Raw genomic sequence first — 10,178 nt, 5'->3', positions numbered from 1 at the left:
ACTAATTACCCACTTAACTGAACACAGGTGTAACAAATAAACACATAAGGAGGGGGAGGAAAAAGAGTCAGTGGCAGCTAGTAGGCCGGTGACGACGACCGCCGAGCGCCACCCGAACGGGAAGGAGAGCCTGCCTCGGTTGAAGTCGTGACAGTACCCCCCCTCTGACGCGCGGCTCCCGCAGCGCGCCGACACCGGCCTCGAGGTCGACCCGGAGGACGAGGCGCGGGGCGATCCGGATGGAGGCGATGGAAATCCCTTAACATAGATGGATCCAAAATGTCCTCCACCGGTACCCAGCACCTCTCCTCCGGACCGTACCCCTCCCAGTCCACGAGGTACTGCAGGCCCCTCACCCGGCGTCTCGAGTCCAGAATGGCCCGTATCGTGTACGCCGGGGACCCCTCGATGTCCAGAGGGGGAGGAGGGACCTCCGGCACCTCACCGTCCTGCAGGGGACCAGCTACCACCGGCCTGAGGAGAGACACATGAAACGAGGGGTTAATACGATAATAGGAAGGGAGTTTTAATCGATAACACACCTCGTTTATTCTCCTCAGGACTTTGAAGGGCCCTACACACTGCGGCCTCAGCTTCCGGCAGGGCAAGCGGAGGGGTAGGTTTCGGGTCGAGAGCCAGACCCTTTCCCCCGGTACAAACACGGGAGCCTCACTGCGGTGGCGGTCAGCGCTCCTCTTCTGCCTCCTAGTAGCTTGTTGAAGAGACTCCTGGACGGACCTCCAGGTCTCTTTGGAGCGCTGTACCCACTCCTCCACCGCAGGAGCCTCGGTCTGGCTCGGATGCCATGGTGCCAGGACCGGCTGGTACCCCAACACACACTGAAAGGGGGACACATTAGTAGAGGAGTGGCGTAGTGAGTTCTGGGCCATCTCGGCCCAGGGAATGTATCTCGCCCACTCCCCTGGCCGGTCCTGGCAATAGGACCGCAGAAACCTACCCACCTCCTGGTTCACTCTCTCCACCTGCCCATTACTCTCGGGGTGAAAACCGGAAGTCAAGCTGACCGTGACCCCCAGACGCTCCATGAACGCCCTCCATACTCGGGACGTGAACTGGGGGCCCCGATCAGAAACGATGTCCTCCGGCACCCCGTAGTGCCGGAAGACGTGAGTGAATAAGGCCTCCGCAGTCTGTAGGGCAGTAGGGATACCGGGCAACGGGAGGAGACGACAGGACTTAGAAAACCGATCCACAATTACCAGAACCGTAGTGTTTCCCTGAGAAGGGGGGAGATCGGTCAGGAAGTCCACGGACAGATGAGACCATGGCCGTTGTGGAACGGGGAGGGGTTGCAACTTCCCTCTAGGAAGGTGCCTAGGAGCCTTACTCTGAGCGCATACCGAACAGGAGGAGACATAAACCCTAACGTCCCGAGCTAAGGTAGGCCACCAATACCTTCCCCGAAGGCTCCCCACTGTCCTCGTCACCCCAGGGTGACCCGAGGAGGGTAGGACATGAGCCCACCGAATCAGTCGGTCCCGAACACCAAGCGGTACGTACTTACGGCCCGCCGGGCACTGAGGAGGCGCGGGTTCCGCCCGTAACGCCCGCTCGATGTCCGAGTCCACCTCCCATACCACTGGCGCTATCAGCCTCGAGGCGGGGATGATGGGAGTGGGCTCGGTGGTCCTATCCTCCGTGTCGTAAAGGCGAGACAGTGCGTCAGCCTTTACGTTTTGGGAGCCGGGTCTGTAGGACAACGTGAACCTAAACCGGGTGAAAAACATGGCCCACCTTGCCTGACGCGGGTTCAGTCTCCGAGCTGCCCGAATATACTCCAGATTCTGGTGGTCGGTCCAGATGAGAAAGGGGTGTTTAGCCCCCTCAAGCCAGTGTCTCCACACCTTCAGAGCCCTGACCACCGCTAACAACTCCCGATCCCCCACATCATAGTTACGCTCCGCTGCACTGAGCTTACTAGAGAAGAAAGCGCAGGGGCGGAGTTTTGGTGGCGTACCCGAGCGCTGTGATAGCACGGCACCCACCCCAGCCTCGGACGCGTCCACCTCCACTATGAATGCTAAAGAGGGATCCGGATGCGCCAACACGGGAGCATCCGTGAACAGAGCCTTCAACCTGTTGAAAGCTCCGTCCGCCGCCGCTGACCACCGCAACCGCACCGGGCCCCCCTTTAGCAGTGAGGTAATGGGAGCCGCTACCTGACCAAAACCCCGGATAAATCTCCGGTAGTAGTTGGCAAAACCCAAAAACCGCTGCACCTCTTTCACCGTGGTTGGAGTCGGCCAATTACGCACGGCCTTTATGCGGTCACTCTCCACCACCACCCCCGAGGTGGAAATGCGATAACCCAGGAAGGAGACGGCTTGTTTGGAGAACACACACTTCTCAGCCTTGACGTATAGGTCATGCTCCAGCAGTCTGCCAAGCACTTTGCGCACCAGAGATACATGCGCGGCTTGAGTAGTTGAGTAGATCAGAATGTCATCGATATACACAACTACCCCCTGCACGTGCAGGTCCCTGAGAATGTCGTCTACAAAGGATTGGAAAACAGCTGGAGCATTCTTTAACCCATACGGCATGACGCAGTACTCATAATGGCCCGATGTGGTACTAAATGCGGTTTTCCACTCGTCCCCCTCCCGAATACGCACCAGACTGTACGCGCTCCTGAGGTCCAGTTTTGTAAAGAACTGCGCTCCGTGAAATGATTCCACCGCCGAAGCGATGAGAGGTAGTGGGTAACTAAACCCCACTGTGATGGCATTTAGACCTCTATAATCAATACACGGACGCAAACCTCCCTCCTTCTTCTTCACAAAAAAGAAACTCGAGGAGACGGGTGAGATGGAGGGCCGAATGTACCCCTGTCCCAGAGACTCCGCGACATATGTCTCCATAGCCAACGTCTCCTCTTGGGACAAAGGGTACACGTGACTCTTGGGAAGCGCAGCGTTAACCTGGAGATCTATCGCACAATCCCTACCCGGTCGATGTGGTGGTAATTTCGTCGCTTTCTTTTTACAGAAAGCGATTGCCAAATCGGCATACTCGGGGGGAATGCGCACCGTGGAACCCTGGTCTGGACTCTCCACCGACGTGGCACCAATGGAAACTCCCAGACACCTTCCAGAACACTCCTCTGACCACCCCTGGAGAACCCCCTGTCTCCACGAAATATTGGGATTGTGCCGGGCCAACCAGGGAATACCCAGCACCACTGGAAACGCAGGCGAATCAATAATAAAGAGACTGATACGTTCCCTATGATTCCCCTGCGTCACCATGTCCAGGGGAACTGTGGCCTCCCTGACCACCCCTGACCCTAATGGCCGGCTATCTAGGGAGTGCACGGGAAAGGGAGAATCTATCGGCACAAGCGGAACGCCCAACTCTCGGGCGAGTCCGCGATCCATAAAGTTCCCAGCTGCACCTGAATCTACTAGTGCCCTATGCTGGGAAGAGGGGGAAAAATCAAGGAAAAAAATTGAGACAAACATGTGACCAACAGGGGGTTCTGAGTGAGTCTGGTGCTGACTCACCTGGGGTGATCGAGAAGCGTTCCGCCTGACATCTCGACTCCCAGACAGACCCCCCCAGCACCGATCGGCCGTGTGTCCTCTCCGACCACAGCTGGTGCAGGGGAGGCCTCCTCCTCCGGTACCCCTAGGCGCGGCCCCTCCCAACTCCATTGGGATGGGAGCCGGGGCGCTGGGTGGTGGAACGCACAGGACCCTCTCCGAACGCCCGCGGGCAGCCAGCAGATTGTCCAGTCGGATGGACATGTCGATAAGCTCATCCAAAGAAAGAGCGATGTCCCGACACGCTAGCTCCCTGCGGACGTCCTCCCGGAGACTACACCGGTAGTGGTCAATAAGGGCCCTGTCGTTCCACCCTGATCCCGCGGCCAAGGTCCGGAACTCCAGCGCGAAATCCTGTGCGCTCCTCTTCTCCTGCCTAAGATGAAACAGTCTCTCACCCGCCGCTCGGCCCTCTGGGGGGTGGTCGAACACGGCACGAAAGCGACGGGTAAACTCCGGGTAGTGCTCCTTCGCTGAGTCCGGGCCATTCCAGACTGCGTTGGCCCATTCCAGAGCACGACCCGTTAGGCAGGAGACGAGGACACTCACCCTCTCCGCTCCCGAGGGAGTAGGGCGAACAGTGGCCAGGTATAGCTCCAGCTGGAGTAAAAACCCCTGGCACCCTGCCGCCGCTCCATCATAATCCCTCGGGAGCGTAAGACGGAGCGCGCTGGAGCCGGGGGATGAAGAGTCCTGAGGAAGGGGAGCTGAAGGTGGAGAGAGGAGCCCACTCCTCTCCCATCGCTCCATTCTCTCCATCATCTGGTCCATGGCGGATCCGATTCGATGGAGGACGGTGGTGTGGTGGAGAACCCGTTCCTCCATCGATGGGAGAGGGTTGGCTGCTGCTCCTGCTGACTCCATTCTTGGTGCGGGATTCTGTAACGACCTGGGTGTCGGGGGGGTGCGAAGTCAAACGCAGGAGACAGCAGAGCTTCAATAAGTTGAGTCTTTAATCCCCAACTGTCCAATACAATGTCCAACACGGACGAACTGGGTGAACATACACGACGGTCCAACGACACGAGCAAACAATCCCAGTCCACAAATACAATCTCCACTCCCGAAATCCAAAAGGTTTACAAAGTAACAATCCCGCACAAAGACGCCTACGGGCTGGCTGACAAATAAAGCCATACTAATTACCCACTTAACTGAACACAGGTGTAACAAATAAACACATAAGGAGGGGGAGGAAAAAGAGTCAGTGGCAGCTAGTAGGCCGGTGACGACGACCGCCGAGCGCCACCCGAACGGGAAGGAGAGCCTGCCTCGGTTGAAGTCGTGACAGTACCCCCCCTCTGACGCGCGGCTCCCGCAGCGCGCCGACACCGGCCTCGAGGTCGACCCGGAGGACGAGGCGCGGGGCGATCCGGATGGAGGCGATGGAAATCCCTTAACATAGATGGATCCAAAATGTCCTCCACCGGTACCCAGCACCTCTCCTCCGGACCGTACCCCTCCCAGTCCACGAGGTACTGCAGGCCCCTCACCCGGCGTCTCGAGTCCAGAATGGCCCGTATCGTGTACGCCGGGGACCCCTCGATGTCCAGAGGGGGAGGAGGGACCTCCGGCACCTCACCGTCCTGCAGGGGACCAGCTACCACCGGCCTGAGGAGAGACACATGAAACGAGGGGTTAATACGATAATAGGAAGGGAGTTTTAATCGATAACACACCTCGTTTATTCTCCTCAGGACTTTGAAGGGCCCTACACACTGCGGCCTCAGCTTCCGGCAGGGCAAGCGGAGGGGTAGGTTTCGGGTCGAGAGCCAGACCCTTTCCCCCGGTACAAACACGGGAGCCTCACTGCGGTGGCGGTCAGCGCTCCTCTTCTGCCTCCTAGTAGCTTGTTGAAGAGACTCCTGGACGGACCTCCAGGTCTCTTTGGAGCGCTGTACCCACTCCTCCACCGCAGGAGCCTCGGTCTGGCTCGGATGCCATGGTGCCAGGACCGGCTGGTACCCCAACACACACTGAAAGGGGGACACATTAGTAGAGGAGTGGCGTAGTGAGTTCTGGGCCATCTCGGCCCAGGGAATGTATCTCGCCCACTCCCCTGGCCGGTCCTGGCTATAGGACCGCAGAAACCTACCCACCTCCTGGTTCACTCTCTCCACCTGCCCATTACTCTCGGGGTGAAAACCGGAAGTCAAGCTGACCGTGACCCCCAGACGCTCCATGAACGCCCTCCATACTCGGGACGTGAACTGGGGGCCCCGATCAGAAACGATGTCCTCCGGCACCCCGTAGTGCCGGAAGACGTGAGTGAATAAGGCCTCCGCAGTCTGTAGGGCAGTAGGGATACCGGGCAACGGGAGGAGACGACAGGACTTAGAAAACCGATCCACAATTACCAGAACCGTAGTGTTTCCCTGAGAAGGGGGGAGATCGGTCAGGAAGTCCACGGACAGATGAGACCATGGCCGTTGTGGAACGGGGAGGGGTTGCAACTTCCCTCTAGGAAGGTGCCTAGGAGCCTTACTCTGAGCGCATACCGAACAGGAGGAGACATAAACCCTAACGTCCCGAGCTAAGGTAGGCCACCAATACCTTCCCCGAAGGCTCCCCACTGTCCTCGTCACCCCAGGGTGACCCGAGGAGGGTAGGACATGAGCCCACCGAATCAGTCGGTCCCGAACACCAAGCGGTACGTACTTACGGCCCGCCGGGCACTGAGGAGGCGCGGGTTCCGCCCGTAACGCCCGCTCGATGTCCGAGTCCACCTCCCATACCACTGGCGCTATCAGCCTCGAGGCGGGGATGATGGGAGTGGGCTCGGTGGTCCTATCCTCCGTGTCGTAAAGGCGAGACAGTGCGTCAGCCTTTACGTTTTGGGAGCCGGGTCTGTAGGACAACGTGAACCTAAACCGGGTGAAAAACATGGCCCACCTTGCCTGACGCGGGTTCAGTCTCCGAGCTGCCCGAATATACTCCAGATTCTGGTGGTCGGTCCAGATGAGAAAGGGGTGTTTAGCCCCCTCAAGCCAGTGTCTCCACACCTTCAGAGCCCTGACCACCGCTAACAACTCCCGATCCCCCACATCATAGTTACGCTCCGCTGCACTGAGCTTACTAGAGAAGAAAGCGCAGGGGCGGAGTTTTGGTGGCGTACCCGAGCGCTGTGATAGCACGGCACCCACCCCAGCCTCGGACGCGTCCACCTCCACTATGAATGCTAAAGAGGAATCCGGATGCGCCAACACGGGAGCATCCGTGAACAGAGCCTTCAACCTGTTGAAAGCTCCGTCCGCCGCCGCTGACCACCGCAACCGCACCGGGCCCCCCTTTAGCAGTGAGGTAATGGGAGCCGCTACCTGACCAAAACCCCGGATAAATCTCCGGTAGTAGTTGGCAAAACCCAAAAACCGCTGCACCTCTTTCACCGTGGTTGGAGTCGGCCAATTACGCACGGCCTTTATGCGGTCACTCTCCACCACCACCCCCGAGGTGGAAATGCGATAACCCAGGAAGGAGACGGCTTGTTTGGAGAACACACACTTCTCAGCCTTGACGTATAGGTCATGCTCCAGCAGTCTGCCAAGCACTTTGCGCACCAGAGATACATGCGCGGCTTGAGTAGTTGAGTAGATCAGAATGTCATCGATATACACAACTACCCCCTGCACGTGCAGGTCCCTGAGAATGTCGTCTACAAAGGATTGGAAAACAGCTGGAGCATTCTTTAACCCATACGGCATGACGCAGTACTCATAATGGCCCGATGTGGTACTAAATGCGGTTTTCCACTCGTCCCCCTCCCGAATACGCACCAGACTGTACGCGCTCCTGAGGTCCAGTTTTGTAAAGAACTGCGCTCCGTGAAATGATTCCACCGCCGAAGCGATGAGAGGTAGTGGGTAACTAAACCCCACTGTGATGGCATTTAGACCTCTATAATCAATACACGGACGCAAACCTCCCTCCTTCTTCTTCACAAAAAAGAAACTCGAGGAGACGGGTGAGATGGAGGGCCGAATGTACCCCTGTCCCAGAGACTCCGCGACATATGTCTCCATAGCCAACGTCTCCTCTTGGGACAAAGGGTACACGTGACTCTTGGGAAGCGCAGCGTTAACCTGGAGATCTATCGCACAATCCCTACCCGGTCGATGTGGTGGTAATTTCGTCGCTTTCTTTTTACAGAAAGCGATTGCCAAATCGGCATACTCGGGGGGAATGCGCACCGTGGAACCCTGGTCTGGACTCTCCACCGACGTGGCACCAATGGAAACTCCCAGACACCTTCCAGAACACTCCTCTGACCACCCCTGGAGAACCCCCTGTCTCCACGAAATATTGGGATTGTGCCGGGCCAACCAGGGAATACCCAGCACCACTGGAAACGCAGGCGAATCAATAATAAAGAGACTGATACGTTCCCTATGATTCCCCTGCGTCACCATGTCCAGGGGAACTGTGGCCTCCCTGACCACCCCTGACCCTAATGGCCGGCTATCTAGGGAGTGCACGGGAAAGGGAGAATCTATCGGCACAAGCGGAACGCCCAACTCTCGGGCGAGTCCGCGATCCATAAAGTTCCCAGCTGCACCTGAATCTACTAGTGCCCTATGCTGGGAAGAGGGGGAAAAATCAAGGAAAAAAATTGAGACAAACATGTGACCAACAGGGGGTTCTGAGTGAGTCTGGTGCTGACTCACCTGGGGTGATCGAGAAGCGTTCCGCCTGACATCTCGACTCCCAGACAGACCCCCCCAGCACCGATCGGCCGTGTGTCCTCTCCGACCACAGCTGGTGCAGGGGAGGCCTCCTCCTCCGGTACCCCTAGGCGCGGCCCCTCCCAACTCCATTGGGATGGGAGCCGGGGCGCTGGGTGGTGGAACGCACAGGACCCTCTCCGAACGCCCGCGGGCAGCCAGCAGATTGTCCAGTCGGATGGACATGTCGATAAGCTCATCCAAAGAAAGAGCGATGTCCCGACACGCTAGCTCCCTGCGGACGTCCTCCCGGAGACTACACCGGTAGTGGTCAATAAGGGCCCTGTCGTTCCACCCTGATCCCGCGGCCAAGGTCCGGAACTCCAGCGCGAAATCCTGTGCGCTCCTCTTCTCCTGCCTAAGATGAAACAGTCTCTCACCCGCCGCTCGGCCCTCTGGGGGGTGGTCGAACACGGCACGAAAGCGACGGGTAAACTCCGGGTAGTGCTCCTTCGCTGAGTCCGGGCCATTCCAGACTGCGTTGGCCCATTCCAGAGCACGACCCGTTAGGCAGGAGACGAGGACACTCACCCTCTCCGCTCCCGAGGGAGTAGGGCGAACAGTGGCCAGGTATAGCTCCAGCTGGAGTAAAAACCCCTGGCACCCTGCCGCCGCTCCATCATAATCCCTCGGGAGCGTAAGACGGAGCGCGCTGGAGCCGGGGGATGAAGAGTCCTGAGGAAGGGGAGCTGAAGGTGGAGAGAGGAGCCCACTCCTCTCCCATCGCTCCATTCTCTCCATCATCTGGTCCATGGCGGATCCGATTCGATGGAGGACGGTGGTGTGGTGGAGAACCCGTTCCTCCATCGATGGGAGAGGGTTGGCTGCTGCTCCTGCTGACTCCATTCTTGGTGCGGGATTCTGTAACGACCTGGGTGTCGGGGGGGTGCGAAGTCAAACGCAGGAGACAGCAGAGCTTCAATAAGTTGAGTCTTTAATCCCCAACTGTCCAATACAATGTCCAACACGGACGAACTGGGTGAACATACACGACGGTCCAACGACACGAGCAAACAATCCCAGTCCACAAATACAATCTCCACTCCCGAAATCCAAAAGGTTTACAAAGTAACAATCCCGCACAAAGACGCCTACGGGCTGGCTGACAAATAAAGCCATACTAATTACCCACTTAACTGAACACAGGTGTAACAAATAAACACATAAGGAGGGGGAGGAAAAAGAGTCAGTGGCAGCTAGTAGGCCGGTGACGACGACCGCCGAGCGCCACCCGAACGGGAAGGAGAGCCTGCCTCGGTTGAAGTCGTGACACCATCAGTTATTTTTCCTTGACAGTGTCCTCATTAATGACCAACAACGAGTGATTAAAGATATTATTTACATGAAATAGTGAACACTAATAATCAGTCCAGTAGGATAGCAGATAGGCTTAACCTTTTATATATTTTTCTTGAATTCAACACTTTCGGCTAATTAATGTATTTGGATCAGACCCAGTTGTGTGAAGGGGATCGTGCCTGGGCTCTGATATCCCTCATAAAGACCATATGACCTAATAATTACCCTGCTAACGATATCATCATCCATCCCCCACTCCACTCCCTCCGCCACACACCGCTGTTCTCCTTCAAAAACAGAGAGAGATACCATGTACTGTGTCAAATCACCTCAGGTAAATGATGTCTCGTTAAAATAACTCAGGGCCGAGGGTAGAACTAAGTGGACCACAACCAGTAAAGACAATTGTTTGACCTCAGTAGTTTTTTAATTGGATTCCTGTAGAAAAAATGAAACTTTGGATTCAACTTTTGTTCATTTAACTGGAAACCTTATGATGCCTTTTGTTTTTGTAACTCCTTTGACTTGAAGCTCTGTGCGGCCTGCTGTACTTGGCTAAAGCCTAGTTAATTAAGCTTCATGAGTTGGGAGCCTAAAA

The sequence above is a fragment of the Salvelinus alpinus genome, chromosome 35 (genome assembly GCF_045679555.1).
Source record: "Salvelinus alpinus chromosome 35, SLU_Salpinus.1, whole genome shotgun sequence".
Classification (NCBI taxonomy): Eukaryota; Metazoa; Chordata; class Actinopteri; order Salmoniformes; family Salmonidae; genus Salvelinus; species Salvelinus alpinus.
Note: the sequence above shows the minus strand (reverse complement) of the source record.